This window comes from Dermacentor variabilis, chromosome 1 (assembly GCF_050947875.1).
Source record: "Dermacentor variabilis isolate Ectoservices chromosome 1, ASM5094787v1, whole genome shotgun sequence".
NCBI classification, from domain to species: Eukaryota; Metazoa; Arthropoda; class Arachnida; order Ixodida; family Ixodidae; genus Dermacentor; species Dermacentor variabilis.
Genome location: NC_134568.1, coordinates 215,708,046 through 215,724,018, shown reverse-complemented (window position 1 = coordinate 215,724,018; position 15,973 = coordinate 215,708,046).

Below are 15,973 nucleotides of genomic sequence, written 5' to 3'. Positions count from 1 at the left end.
TCCGGACAGCGGATGCAGTCCCCTGTCCATCGGGATCTCCTTTCCCCGGCGGGGCGGTCTGTTGCGTTTCGCCTGCGACACGTGGTTTTGCCGGCGCGACGGCGGCGGGGCGGCGGACATTTTGGCCCGATCGTCGTCACCACAACACTCATCGCCAGGTGTTTCCAGGCGCGTCTGCGGCGATGCGACCGCCTAGGGATTTCGTTCCAGTCATTGTGCCCGAAACAGGCGATGCCAAAGCAGGGATCTCATTCCAGTTATTGGGCCCGAAACAGGCGATGCCAAAGCAGGGACCATCTTCTCGTTACAGTCATTGTGTCCGACCGGCAGCGCCACGACAGTGTGCTGCGCAGCGCCACGACAGTGCTGCGCAGCGCCACGACCAGTTGCTACGAGATCTTGCGCAGCGCCACGACATGGTGCTACGGCATCGCTACGACAGTGTGCGTCACCATTAGCCCATTGTACATTCACGTGCTCGTCTTTTGAGGGGTTCCTTCTTGCCCTCAACTGCGAGAGTATAAAAACAGCTGCCCCCGGACGCCAGAGGAGGGCTCCGATTTCTTCCGTTGAGTGAAGTGCTCTCCCGTCTCTCTACTTCGGTCAAACCTGACCGCCAACTCTTTGCGATGTTAAAATAAACAAGTTGTTTCGTTGTTACCTGTCGACTCATGCTTTGCCGGGACCTTCGGATGCTTGCAGTTGTACCCCAGGCCGCCAGGCCAACGCTACCCTTGGGGCTTGCGACCCAGGTACAACCACGGGCGTCAGCGCCGAGTTCCCAACAGATCGTACCAGCAGTCCGATCCAAACACCACCAACTCCAACAGCCTCAAGTGAGTTCAGCATGGCCTCATGGGCGACGTTGTCGTATGCTCCTTTTATATCTAGAAAAAGTGCCACTGATAGGCGCGTGAGGCTTTTTTTGATTTTGGACCCAGGTTACGGTGTCAATGACGTTGTCAATGGACGAGCGACCTCGACGAAAGCCTGTCATGGCGTCCGGATAGATGTTGAATCGCTCTAGGTACCATTCCAAGCGAGCAAGAATCATTCTTTCCATCACATTACCGACGCAGCTGGAAAGCGCAATCGGACGATATGATGAGAGCTCAAGCGGAGACTTTCCAGGTTTCAGAATGGGGATCAAGCGGCTCGATTTCCATTGTTTAGGAACGGCGCCGTTCTGCCAAGACTCGTTGTAGTAGTTGAGCAGCTCATCACGTGCGTCATGTCCAAGGTGGCATAGGACAGCATACGTGATGCCATCAGGTCCTGGTGACGAGGAACGCCTGCAGGTCGCCAATGCAGCATCGAGCTCTTCGAGTGAAAAGAGCACGTTCATTTCTGGTACACGTGCCTCAGGGATGTCATTCATTGCTGCGTCAATAATGATGGCCACGGACCGCTCGGTGCTTTGGACTGTCAGCGGCGTTCTTGTGGGATACAAATGCGGAAAGTCGTGCTCCACATCTTACAGTGAGCATGCGAAGCGCTTCCCTGAAAAGGGGTAAACATCTAATATAGCAAGCAGCACGTATAAAATGAGGTCTTCATGTTGCACCACGACATGTAGCGCATGGGCGCTGGCTCTCGTGGTGGCGGGTCGAATGCGAACGGCGATTCGTGACTATTGAATTGGTCAGAATCATAACTGTCAATAGTTTACAGATCCGATGAGCTGGCGCAGCTGACATGGTCACCCGAAGGTCCGGCGCGGTCACTATTAAGTTTTATGTTTTATTGTGCTGCTGCAAAAGCTGACTACCTCCTGTTCCCCCTTGCCACCATTACTGAAGTTGTGGCCAAGTGGAAAATAATGTGATAATATGTATTTCCGTTTTTAGTACAATGTATTTCTGTGTTGTCATGCCTTTTCCATTTTCTTCGATAGTCATGAACATGTCACGCATTTCACATACTTTCTTGCGGGTATATACGTAAGTTCTTTATTTTCTTTGGTATGGCTGTCAATAAAAGAATATTAGCATTTTATATTATTTAGGCATTTTGCGTGTCATTGTTTTTGCCATTACCAGTGAATTTTCCCTTTCTTTAGTTGTCATGACTATGTCATACACGTCGTCCAGTTTTGTGCAATATCTCAGTGAGTATATCAGAACCTCTCAGTGCGCATATCAGATCTTCTGCACTTTGGTCTTTAGGGCATTATATAAAAATATTTTTTATGTGTGCACATGAAACGGCCTTCGAGATTTCCTGAGTTTTATTATTATTATTTCTTATTTCACTGTGTGTGAACTTTTGTGTTTATTAGTGATGTACATGTCATGCATTTTTTACTTTTGTTCATTTTCTGAGCGTGTATCATACCAAGTTATACAAAAATCCTTGTTTTCGGAAACGGAAGCCAATAAAGCGAGGCCAACGATCTCTTGTGTTGGAAGTTGGAAGTGTTCTATATGCTGGCATACTCAAAGTATGGACAAGACTGCGTGCGTGCAAACACATAAAGAACCCACGGCGCACCACGCGCCAGTTCACAAACAATGGCAATGCCTGGCGCAGCGCGCGCGCACGCGTGATATATATATATATATATATATATATATATATACACGCGGGTCGCCCTAATAGAAGCAAAAATAAAATACAACGAGCGATAGGGTGTAAGCTAGGGTGAGGAGGCGCCACGCGGAGATTCACCCCTGGGATTTAGCCACCATCGTTGGCTCCCTCTCACAGTTTCAGAGAGAGAGAGAGAGAGAGAAGGGAAGAATTAAAGGCAGGGAGGTTAACCATACTGGGTCCAGTTTGCTATTCCACACGTGGGGAGGGGAATGGGGAGTGAAAGAGAGAGAGAGAGAGAAAGCATGAGTCTATACCGCACTTTCACATGCATTAAGTTAGGTGTAGGATGTCCATAGTCGGGCACTCAAGTCTGTTGCCTTCAGGTACTGAAGAAGCGCTCGAAGTGCTTTATAGGCTGATGAACTGTGAGGCCAGGCTCCCAAGATCTTTGCTTCTGTAAATGGCCTGTCATCCAGTCTATTCAAGGCACACTGGAGAGTCTGACGTTGATTATCATACCGAGAATAGTGGCACAGAAGATGACTGATGGTCTCTTCACACTTGCACTTAGGGCACATTGGTGAGTCTGCCATTCCAATACGATAGCTGTAGGAGTTCGTGAATGCTACTCCTAACCAAAGACGACACAGCAGTGTTGCGTACGTCGTGAAAGGTTTGCTGGTAATTGATGTTTCAGTGATTGGTCGAGGCTGTATAAACGACCCTAGACTTCTGTGGTGTATGCCAGTAACTTAACGTGATGGTACGAGCGAGATTGCGAAGCTCTTTTGCAGCGTCTACTCTCGATAAAGGTATATGTAGTGTCGGTGCGCGAGCCAGGGCACGTCGGGCAGCGTTATCGGCGAGGTGATTACCAACGACGCCACAATGTCCCGGCAGCCTCTGAAAGATGATATCATGTCCTCGTTCAGAAGCGCAATGGCAAGTTTCGTTGATTTTATACACCAGCTGTTTATAACTGCCACGACGTAAACCTCGCAAGCTCTGAAGGGCTGCTTTCGAATCACAAAATATCGCCCATTTTTGGGAGGTTCTTTTTCAATGTATTCGACAGCAGCGCGAAGAGCGGCCAGTACAGAACCTGTAGATGTCGTTACGTGTGAAGTCTTAAACTTGATGACGACCGATTGAGATGATAGAAAAATGGCGCCCGTATAATTTGCCGAGATGGAACCATCCGTGTAAACATGGATTCGGTTAGCGTATGAACAACGCAAAAGTTTCAATGTGACCTGCTTGAGAGCCGCGGTGGTCAGGCTAGCTTTCTTCACTATTCCTGGAACAGCAAGGTACACAGGAGGCTTTTTCAGGCACCACAGAGGGGATGGCGTTCTTGTTGCGGGTGAGTGCCTCAATGACAAAGAGTGCTGGTTAGCGGCAACTGATCTGGAGAACGCTGCCTTGGGTCTTTTCTCAGGCAAGCGAGCGAGATGGTGGTCAGGGACCCTGGATATATGGCGAACATGCGCCCGGAGTGCGTCGATAGATATATAGGTCATTATTGAGTGGTCTCTCGCGGTGGCACTTGTTAATACGGTTCAAGCACTTCGAGGTATTCTCAGACATGTTCGAAGGGCTTGGCCTTGAATGCTCTGTAAGATATGGATGTTAGTTTTGTTAGCATTGGACAGCACTGGTGTGCTATATCGCAAGTATGCCAGGAAGAGCGTCCTGTATAGTTGAAGCATAGATGCCACGGATGTGTCCCACGTTTTTCCGGCAAGATACCTTAGTATATGGGCGATAGAAGTGAGCCTCTTCTTCAAGTATGAAATGTGGGGGCTCCATGAAAGGTCTCTGTCGATAATAACGCTAGGAATCAGTGATATTGTGCGTATGAAATTGTTTGGTGGACAATAGAAATGGGGGTACCAGGTTATGGGCTTGTGGGTTAAAGCAACTTCTCAGTCGAAATGCTTGAGAACACAGGTACGATGATGTTAGGGTCACTGCTTTTTGGAGCCGTACACGCACCTGGAGACGTGTAACTGCCGAGGCCCATATGCATACGTCGTCAGCATATATGGAAAGGTTTACTGTATGTGGTAGAACGTCGACAAGTCCAAGGATTGCAAGGTTGAACAAAGTGTGGCAAAGAACCCCACCCTGCGGGACGCCACGGCAAGTGTAATGGTCAGCGGTTCGGCCATATGCACTGTGCACAAAGAAGGATCTTTTGAATAGATATATTCGAATCCACCGAAACATGCATCCACCAATACCATTATTTTCCAGGGCATCAAGGATGACTTCATGCCTCCCATTATCATAGGCGCTCTTGACATCGAGAAGTGCAACCGATATACGCTTGTGGTGTTTTTCTTGTTGTACAGACGTCACGAGGTCGATGACGCTTTCAATAGAGGAACGGCCTCTTCTAAACCCAGCCATGGCCTCGGGGTACGCGCTGTGGCGCTCAAGATACCACTCTAGGCGTGTGAGAATCATTCTTTCCATGGCCTTTCCAACACAGCTGGACAGCGCAATGGGTCGTTAGGACGCTAGGTCAAGTGCCGACTTTCCAGGCTTGAGAAGTGGTATCAAGCGGCTGGACTTCTACCGGTAAGGGACGACGCCATCATTCCATGACCGGTTATAACATTCCAGAAGTCTACCTCGGCCATCTTCACCTAGGTGGCATAAAGCAGCGTAGGTGATGCCTTCTTGCCCTGGCCAGGATGAGCACCTGCATGTGGCCAGAGCAGCGTCCAATTCCTCAAGTGAGAAGGACACATTCATTTCTAGGAAGCAAGTCGCAGGAACTTCACCCAGAATTTCGCTATTGATGGTGACCACACTGCCCGCAATCTTCACACAAAAATCTTTGGCTATATCAACCTGCGAGCGGCATTGATGGAGGGCTAGGTCGCAGAATGGGTGTCGTTGCTGTGGAGACAAGCCAAGGCCGCGCACCGTCCTCCATATGATAGACAGTGGCTTGCGGGGTTCAAGTGATTCGCAGAACGTCTTCCACCGTTGTTCTTCCAGGCTGTCCATACGACGTTGGTTTTTTTCTGTATACGTCGAGCGACTCTAAGGTCATGAATTGACTTGGTGCGCCTGTATCGCCTCTCGGCCCATCTGCGAATCGTTCGAAGTCGCTCAAGTTCCATGTCGAAATCCGTACGTTTTTTAGCGGATGTAAAGGTGTACTTAGACGAATCCAGTACACTTGTATTAAGGTTCTGAATGGTGCAGGTAAAACCTTATTTGCATGCCTCTTTCACCTTTGTCTTATATTTGACCAAGTTGCCATGACACCAAAGTCAAATCTAAGCAACTGCTATAGTTCGAACCACGAAGTACGTTGGACTGCCATCGTTCATAATGCTGAGTTCGTGGTCGGAAGCAAATTCCACTATGAGGACTCCGCAGAATTCGCCGAAGTAAACCATCCTTTCCTTAACTGTGCTACCCTCCGGCGACATGAGGTTCCTCAACAGGCAAGTTGCATCGGTTGAACTCGAGAGACTGTTGCCAAATGACATTGAGGACGTCCGAGTCAACCTTCTGAAGAATGTTGTTGCCGTAGATGGTCGCTCAAGCGTCGGCGTTAAATTCACTGCGAGCTGTCACTGTCCTCGGTGGCATGAGCGTTCGTACCATCATCCCGATGGGAAAAGAGGCTACTACAGGCATCATATATGACATTGATGCGGCCATCTCAGGCGAGTATTTACCACTTTTGATAAAGCCTGCCAATCATGGGTCCCAAATACTGCAGGTGGTCCGTTTCTGAAATCCCAGATGCGTAAAAATTTTCTTTAAAGGTTACTGCCTTCCGTCGCATGTGAAGGTAGGTCATTTCCGACATGCTGTCCGGCTCTTTGTTCTCAAGCCGCTTCAGTGCAGAAACTGCCAGAAATTCTGTCACGTGAGCGCTGTCTGTGGAAAGTCTACGATATGTTCCCGCTGTGCAGCACAAAGCTCTGCAGACAACTGCCAGGCTAAAACTTATAAGCGTCCAAACTGTCAAGGGCCCCACGACGCATCATCAAAGGAATGTCCAAGAGTTAAGAGAGAACTCTCCGGCCAAAAGAAAATGGTGAGGGACCGGTCGACTCATCGTGAAGCAGCTGCTGACGTCAGGCGACGTCCTTCTCGTCGCAGACGCTCATCAAGGAATTCTGATGTCCGCACACACAATACGCGTGCCGCAAAGCCTCTTGCTATTGAGTCCATTCTAACCCCAGTGCAGAACGTGTCCAAACCACGTATTGATAATGGAGCAGCTGAAAAGAGTGCCGTGGATGAAGCATGGCCACCACTGCCAAGGATAAGCCCTGTGGAAAAACGCCAACAAGGAGTGGCACTACAATGCTCCACCCCTCACCCAGATGAGCTGACAGAGCATGACCGCCGAATCGTAACAATGCTCAAGTCTTTGATAAATACGATTCGCACTCTTGTGGGAAACTCGAATACGCCAACAGTTCGAAGCGCAGTGCAAGTGTTGGATGCCCTGAGCCCAGTGCTTGCAAATCTTGCGTAAGCACAATGGCTCTTCTACTGCCTTCACTCCGTGATGAAGTGCGTAGTGCGACGATTTTCCAGTGGAATGCCAGAGCACTTAAATCACGGATTTCATGTTTCCGCCAATACGTTTTTATGAACCGATTTCCTATAGTGGTAATATGTGAACCGAACGTGTAGGACGCGCTAAGACTCTCTGGATACGAAGCCTTTATGGCGTCGACGTGCGGGCAATCCAGCAAAGCAATTTGTTTACATCCAGAACTAAATTACATTCCCCACTCGGTGCAGCCTCATGATCGAAACCAATACGTGTGTTTCCGCATTACAAAGAACAAAGTGGCATTCACCCTCATGCTCCTTCAGTCGCACATACAGCATACGAAGCGCGGCGACGATGTTCTTGTGCTTGGACTTTATACGGAACATCACAGCGACGGCGCCACCCATGACAGAAATGCACCTGAAGTGTTCAGATAATTGCTATCGCAGTAAAAGAACACATACCACACTCTTCTAAAGCTTAACATATTCCACAGCACGAACGTCAGCTCTACCAAATTCTGGGAGATGTACGCGCTGGTAATCTTCGCACACATTGTGCTGCTTATCTCCCTTTACGTTAACGCGCATCACCTTTTCACGACGTTATCCCCTGGGCCTTCGATATAGCCAATCCGAGCGAGCCAGCTGCGTTGTACTGCCGTTGTCTCTGATTATGCTTGTTCTCGCCTTTTTTCTATCTAACACTGTCATCCCCATTGCCAAAGCCAGAACGACCTGCCGCCTATATGAGAGCATTCATAGTCAGAGCAAATATATATATCAGGTAGATAGTTGTACACCCGCCAACATCGCCGTTATACGTGGGTTTATCAGAACTGCACAGAGATACGCGGGAAATGGGAAGATTATATATCCCACAAGGTACAACCTAGAACGCTGGGAAATCTAGCCAAACTCGGTGAAAAGCTCTCAGACCACCGACTCGGCCGTGTCGCAGAAAGAAGCAATAGTGTTGAAAAGGAGGAAAAGCCAGAACGAAACTCCTCACTCCTGGAGGCCTGTGGGAAGAAAGAAAACGCAAGACCAAAAACTAGCTGCGCATTGCGACCATGCGGAAGACGAGATAGAAATAAGAACTACTCGCTGGTGTACAGACGGAGAGGCGTAACGTTGGTCACACACGCACAAACACAAGATGTGGGAGAGAAGCAATCAAAACGGCGCGCCACACGGAGAAAAGAGACCACCGCGAAAGTATCAGCAAAAAAATAAACTGCATTCCCCCGTGCCGCTCTTATCGTTGGCTCACAGACGCCGCGAAAGTGACGTCACAGCTGGTAATTACCCTCAGGTGACCAGTGCAGACTGTCGTATACCCACTCGCCCACATCGCGGCGGCGGGCGACGCACGCGGCGGCGCGATAAGGCGCCGGAAACGCGGCGGCTCCCCTCGGCGCTCGATGCGCCGCACGACGACGATGCGCCGCGAGAAGCCGCGTGCTCAACTGGACAGGAGTGTTGGAGGGAGACGGACCGAATGCATGCGCATAATTACCTCCAGGCCACGTCACATTGCGCCGCCAAACGCGCTCCCGGGCACGTCTTTCGGCTATGCATGCAAATTGCGTCAAACGGAGAAATGTAGGTCGGCGGAATGTCATCGAGCTCATTACCAGCAAAAGGAGCGCATGCCGCGACACGAGTACGCGTGGATCCGGTCCAGTAGTCGGACGAAGACCAACTTCCCGGGCGCTCAGGGGACGACTCGCTTCGGATGACGGGCGCGAAACAACTGGCGGAGGAGTAGGACTACGAAGATGAAAGCCGCCAGAATCCCGGCCGCACGGAGTTTCGCTTTCGTTTCGCTGCGCAGAGATGTGTCCGAGGACTGACAGCAAGTCAGCCATTCTCGCGCTACGCGAGAACAGGTTGTGGGCGGTGGTGTCTCGCAGCTTTACTCATCTCCAACATTTGTGCCTGTGGCATTCTCCAGACATAGCGCTAGGTGCGGGGCGGGCGAGCGTGCGAAGCTGCCAACACGTGTCAGGTGGCAAAGCGAAGCGTGCAGTGTTCTTGAACGGCGGCCTCACGCAAATAAACAAAGGATACGGCGCGATGCGAGGCCAAGTTCGTTTCAACGGCTGCTAACCAGGTGCCTTGTTTTGCAAAAGTTTATTGCAATTTTCCGTTTTTACCAGTGACGAAGGACGGAAAGAATGGTAAGTGAAATGAATTGGTACAATATGCGGCCCCACGAGGCCTGCGGGAGAGCCCACAGTGTCACGTACAGACCGGGCCATCTGATATATTGTGAACAAAGTTGACGAAAACACAGAATGCAGGAACTAAAATGTGAAGTGGCATGTATATATGCTCCATGGTCGGTTGTGAGAGGACATGTAGCGTCAGCATAGCGGTTGGCTTTTATTGCGATAGTAATTAAATGGACACTGCAGGCGAAGTTCCGCTGTCAATGTCGCCGTCGCCATGATGTTCCATATAAAGTCCAAGTGATAAAGAGAGAGAGAGAGAGTAAAGCTTTATTCAATAATTTGAGCCGCCAGTTCTTAGACAGAGGTGGGCGGCATCCCTATGGTCTAGGAAGTTGCGGACTTGCACTGCCAGCTTGGCCCTGTCAACCAAGAATTGCTGGTCTTAATGTCCGCGCAAGTCAGCCGATATTTTCACTGATATTCAGTCGGTGTTGTATTGTTGTTCAACCTCTGGTTACGCCCGCACTCCATTACCACGATAGAATAAGATTCTATCGCGCCTTCCGCCGTAAGCTGTGTGTGCGGGGGAAAGCGTGCGCGGATGAGCCGAGAAGGGTGCTGGCTTGATGCGCGCCGAATGTTAGAAACTACGTAATAAAGCGAGCGCTAGGGAGGGGGAGGGGGGGAGGCAGCTGAGCACGCGTCTCCTCCGCTAGCCAGGACGTGGCTGCGCATGGCTGCTCTCACGGCTGAGCGCCTATACCGCCCGAGCTATCTTGGAGGTAATCTCCGAAGGGTGCAAATGTGAGCCAGCATGGCTAGTGGCTCCCTGTGCGCTGTCTTCCCGCGCGGCTGATGTTGGAGGTTGTGTAATCTCAAGTTTCGGAGACGCGTCGAAGCGTCCGCTCTCATTTCTTTTCGCTCTTCATCACGCTAGCGTTGTGACAGCGAATGTTCGCAGTCATCGAGTGAGATCTGTTCAAGTTTTCCTGTGCGTGCGTGACACCATGCTTCGTAATTTAATTAATAAGCGAACCGTTACTGCAATTCATGCTGCCGATAGAACTACGAACCTTAGGTCTTGTAGTTGTCTAATACTTTGCTATTAAATTAAATTATGGGGTTTTACTTGCTAAAACCACTTTCTGATTATGAGGCACGCCGTAGTGGAGGACTCCGGAAATTTCGACCACCTGGGGTTCTTTAACGTGCACCTAAATCTAAGTACACGGGTGTTTTCGCATTTCGCCCCCATCAAAATGTAGCCGCCGTGGCCGGGATTCGATCCCACGACCTCGTGCTCAGCAGCCCAACACCATAGCTACTGAGCAACCACGGCGGGTTTACTTTGCTATCAATGATCCGTCTTTCGGGCGAAACTGCAACTTCTTTTCGGTAATAATTTCTTGTGGTTTAACACTCTAAAGCTCGAGGGGGGGGGGGGGGGGGGGGCAGGCGTGAGAGCCGCCGTGTAGAATAATAATGTGTAAGGATGAAACAATTAATTTATAAGGTAGTGCAAATATTTTAAGGTATACCACTCATGGTTTATATATGGGGTTCAACTTCCCTATGCAATTAACATGCTATCAGTAGTGGATGGCTCCATATTATTTATACTACTATGGGTTAACGTGTATCTAAAGTGCTGTGCTTTTTTGGATTTCATACCAATAACAATGCGATCACCGCAGTCGCGAATCGCACACGCGACATCGGGATAAGCAGCAGATACCTACTGAGCGACCACGGCAGCTAATGGCCATGTTGAGGTCGTACTACGTTGCACAGAAAAAGTGTCGCCGTTTCGCCCGGTGAAGCACCGGTTGCGATAGCAAATTAGTAGATAGCTATAAGGAGTAAGGATAGTGGTTTTATCGGCCGTATAAACTTGTAAACATTCGCTTACTAACTAAATTAACAAGCACGGTGTCATCTGCGCACAGGTAAACATGTAGACATTTCGCCCCAAGACATAGGAAACTTGCTGTCAAAACGCTGGAGTGAGGAATCGCGGAAGCATCAACGAGCAAATTGACCTTCGTGCATTTCTGGCTTCAAACAACACCACCTAGATAGCACAAGGCCTTTTCACTCCGATCCTTGACGTCATGCTAGTGGCCCGACGACCATAGAATCTAATGGGGCTGCTCTCGAGTAGGCAACAGTGATTTTGACGTAACCGCTTTCGTCCCGGCAGCCTTGGCAATGAAAATTCTGGGCCAGTAGCATGACGTAGTGAACAGGCCTTGTTTGTACTATCTAGCTGGTGCTGCTTCGACGCGAACGAAACGTCGAAAGCACAGAACATACGAAGCTACCGCCTCTACACGCCCCCTGCAAACATCGCAGATCGCTTTGAATATGAGACCTGCGCGGGCGCGCAGTTTGGCCACGTCGCAGATCGCTTTCAAGATACGGCACATGCACGGTCGCGCCGTAAGCAGCAGTCGCTGGAAAAGAACGCCTCCCCCCCTCCCCCCTCCCTCACTTTACCCCCGCGCCTCGAGCGCGACAGCAGAGAGCACGCTTCCAGCCCGCCTTCCTGGCTCGCGCACGCGGGATTGATCCACTTTCGCCGGCTCACCCTCGCACGCTTCCACTCGCACATACAGCACACAGAGCGCGCGGCGACGATTTCACCGCCCTTGGGCTTCATACGGAACCTCACGGCGACAACAGAAATGCGCCTCGAGAGTCCACATAATTGCTATCGCAATAAAAAAATAAAGGAAAGAACCAAGCGCCGGTGAAGTGTCGCCTTGCACTCTGTAAAAAAGATTGCCCCCCTTTGGTGCTTATCTTGTCCCACAACGATAATCGTCATCTGCCTTGCTTGCGTTTCCTTTCTTGAAAACTCTGCGCTCAATACTTTGCTGTGGATAATGCTGTCACACTCATAACGCGCACATAATTCGCGACCTAGAAGTACCGAGCGCGCACCGTTAAAGAGAGGAAACGCGGGAAAGATGGATGATGATTGTTGTTGTGGGACAAGGTAAGCCCCGAAAGGTGCAAACTTCTTTAAGAGTGTAGATGAAAAGTAATCGTAGCGACTTCTCGTGCAACTTTGGAGAACAACTGACGTCTTCGCTTTCCTTTCTTCTGTTCACTTCGTGCCTAGAGATTAACTGTTGCAGTGATGCAGCGTAGCAGTGTCTCAGCCTCTTCTGCCTCTCTTTTGTTTTTTTTACCACTGAGGGTTTTTCGCTTTTCCCTCGTTAAAGTACGCGAATTATTAAGCTTCGCTCACTCAGTTTAGTGAAGCATAGAACTTTTGACAGTTCATGTTGTCGAAAGCAAACCGTGAGGCAGCTTCCCGTTACACATAGAAACAAGTGCACCATGCAAAAAAAAAGACATAAATAAAGAAGCAAATAAATAAGTAAAAAAGAAATAAAGAGAGAAATGAAGTAGGAAAGAAAAGCAACTTGAGAACAGGACATACAATGAGACTGACAAAGGAGCGCGAAAGACGACCGTTCTCTCTTCTGCTTGTATATTATCGTCTCAAGATTTCTTTTCCGCTAAACACCCATTGCTATGTCGTAACACGGAGGCCATAACTCCACAGTTCACGTTACAAGCCTGTTTGAATTCACGGCAGGCGAACAAAAAGAAATTGGAGCCACAAAATAGGGTGGCGCTCACGATTTAGATGAAGCTTTAAGAATCACGATTCTGAAATTGTAGAAAATTGACTGCTACATGGAGAGGAAATTTAGTAAGCTAAGGAAGCTCAGAAGAAAGGTAAAACAGGCGGCGGTGCAGATTGAACCCCCCGCCTCTCTCCGCGACGTCGCGAATTTTGACAGCGCTGGCTTTGGTGTTGTTAATTGTCGGCCGACAAGAAAGGCTTACATCACATTCTACAGGGGTCAGACTCAGGTTTCATGGCCCAAATATGAGAATAATAAAACTAAAGAAAGATGCGTGGCAGAAGACTGACTCACCGGCGCTGCGATTTCGGCATGCAATTCAAAACAGGGTAGTTGAGACTTCGTTTACTGCGCCATGTGGTCAATCCTTCACAGCTGACTCAATCAAAATATATATAATATATTAATACTTCACCAGATTACATTGGTGAAGTGACGTTGCTCGTTATTGTGTCTTTAAATATTCGGGTAGGCTGTATCAAGGACACAGTAACAGTGGGGTACAGAAACGACGTAACAAAATACACAAGTTAGATTTATTCACGCATTGGAAAGCTTACATGCCTGACATGTTACAGCTACTGGGACTCTTGGCATGGTTAGGGCTCCTGAGCTTGCCACAATCTCCTGCACTTGTGCTCCCTATGGAGACGCACACGTTTCACTGTGGTCGAAGGGCTTCAATATCCCTCTGTCTTGCTGCCCAAGCCTCTACACGCCATTTCTGAACCCTGCGTGTCGAACTTGGAGGCGCCATAACCAAGCAAGCGTGAAATTTCTGCAAAAGATCTCACACTTATTATCCTCACAACGCCTGATGAGCAGATGTTTGAGCTTGGTGGATTATACTGACTATGGCTGAGTAAGTTCTTTCAAACGATACCTCACCCCGCACGGATCGACAAACGTGCTGCCGAGCTGTGCCTCTCTGAACGCCGAGCGAGCGGCTAAATTTAGCTCCGATGGCGTCATATGCAGCGCGATAAAGGCCCCATCTGTGCATGCGACACAAGCATGATCGAGTAATGGCTCTTTTCCTCTACACAAGCATACCAAAGTAAGGCGCGTGGGTAGTACGGTTGCCAAGATATAAACGATAATACTATAACATATTTTCGTTACATGCGGCTTTAGCAAGCGACCTCATCTGACTGATTTCAAATACCGTTTCTCGTACAAACCAATAATTAAATTCGCAAATACATTCGCTCGCTGTCCAGCTTCATACGCCTAAGCAATACTCGACGCACTGTCGCGAACGTCGGGGACCGTCGAAAGCCGGTTTACTTTGGCGGCCAAAACGGATATCTCAGCCTCACTCCGTCGGGCGCCTGCAATAGGGAAATGCAAACGCCAACTAGGCCAGTTTGTAAAGGGAGCCCTCGTAAAGTGTTTATTGCCCAACGTTGTCGTAAAATAGCGCAAAATAGCCCAAGTGAAGGCAGTGCCTTACAGAAGCGTAGGGACTATTCACCCAGCGATTGTTAGGCCTCGCAACGTTCCAGGAGGTGACTCCGGGCCGACCGATCATGAATTCGATGTTTTGCAATGCAGATAGACCAGAAAGACCTGCGAACAAACCGCCTACGATTCAGCTGCGGTAGCTGGCAATGAATCATTGAGTTAGCACATTGAGTTAGCATTGAGTTAGCAAACATTGAGTTAGCACAAGCAACTTGGGCACGGTAATTTCGTGCATGTGAACGGCGAGTGTAATCTTTACGGCGAATGCAACAGCTCTTTGACTGGTCAGTGGTAGAACTAGATACGCGAGCAAAGGCAAGATTCCGACGTGGCATCATAATAGTATTATCGTCTTACTAGATAATCAATATTTGATGGATCGTAGTGACCAGGGAAGCCGTAGCAAAAGCACTGAAATACTGATTTTAGCGAATCCGAAAAATACCTTACTTTAAATCGATCTGAGCATCTTGTTCGCCCACTACTTCGGTGGGAACGATGACATCTTGTAAGCCGTTTTGCATAAACATTGATATAGAAATATCAAAGTGATATCTGACAAACTTTATGAACCTCACACTCAATAAAGAGCAGAAAGCGCGAGTTTATGCTCAATCAAGCTCGACACGTGGCATAGAAAGTTCGCGACGTGCTAAATGCTGCGCCATGCGCTGGTTCTGAAATACTTTCCAAGTTCCGACAGTTCCTATACGCGTAAACGGTTCGTAACCACCGGAGCAATGCCCATCGGCACAAAAGTGGCCTCCGCGGTCGGTGACAAAGTGAACGTGCGCCCAGCTAGTGACAGGAAGCCGCACCCAAGCAGCGGGAGGCATTTTCCCCCAGCGCGCTAAATAAACAAACACCGCAATACAGTCACTCCAAAACCTCATTTCCCGGGGTGAACACAAACGCTGGTCGAATTATTTACGCGCACGTATGAGATGCTGGGCGGAGCCTTGCACAATGTAACGAGGTCTCAACAGAGAAGGCGGCAGGCAGCACGGTGTTTTCTCTGTTTCGCCCTTCTCATTTCTTCAGCTCTGCCATGACACCCGGTGCTTTCACTACTTCCCAACGGTAATGCCCAGCCCCATTATTTTTTTCCTTTTCTTTATTAGCCGTTCCCATACTTGGCCTTTAATCGAAGCTACTCGGCAGCAACGCACCGAAGCAACCCCAATTACACTACAGCGGGTTTTTCCGCATGAAGACTCGGCTGACAGGGAAGCAAGCGTCGCAGAGAATGAGCGACTTCGGGCGCTATACTCGATGTTCTAAGACACAAGCGAAACAACGTCCACGGGAAGACTGCGAGACGCGTCACGTCGCGGAAGTAAGAGAAACAGAAAATCTAGCGCTCTCGCCGTAGTGTAAAAAATGGAGCGCGTGTGCTCGACGCATATTACAAGGAAGGCGCTTGTCTTCCTTGAACTGCCAAAGGAACGTTGTTCTGCTCCTTCACACCTTCGTACGGCTGCGACCAGGAGGTAAATAAATCCTTAAAGTCCTTTTTTTTATTGCGATAGCCATTATATGGACGCTCAAAGTGCATTTCCGCCGTCGCCGCGAGGTTCAGTGTAAAGTCCAAGTGCGATAAAATCG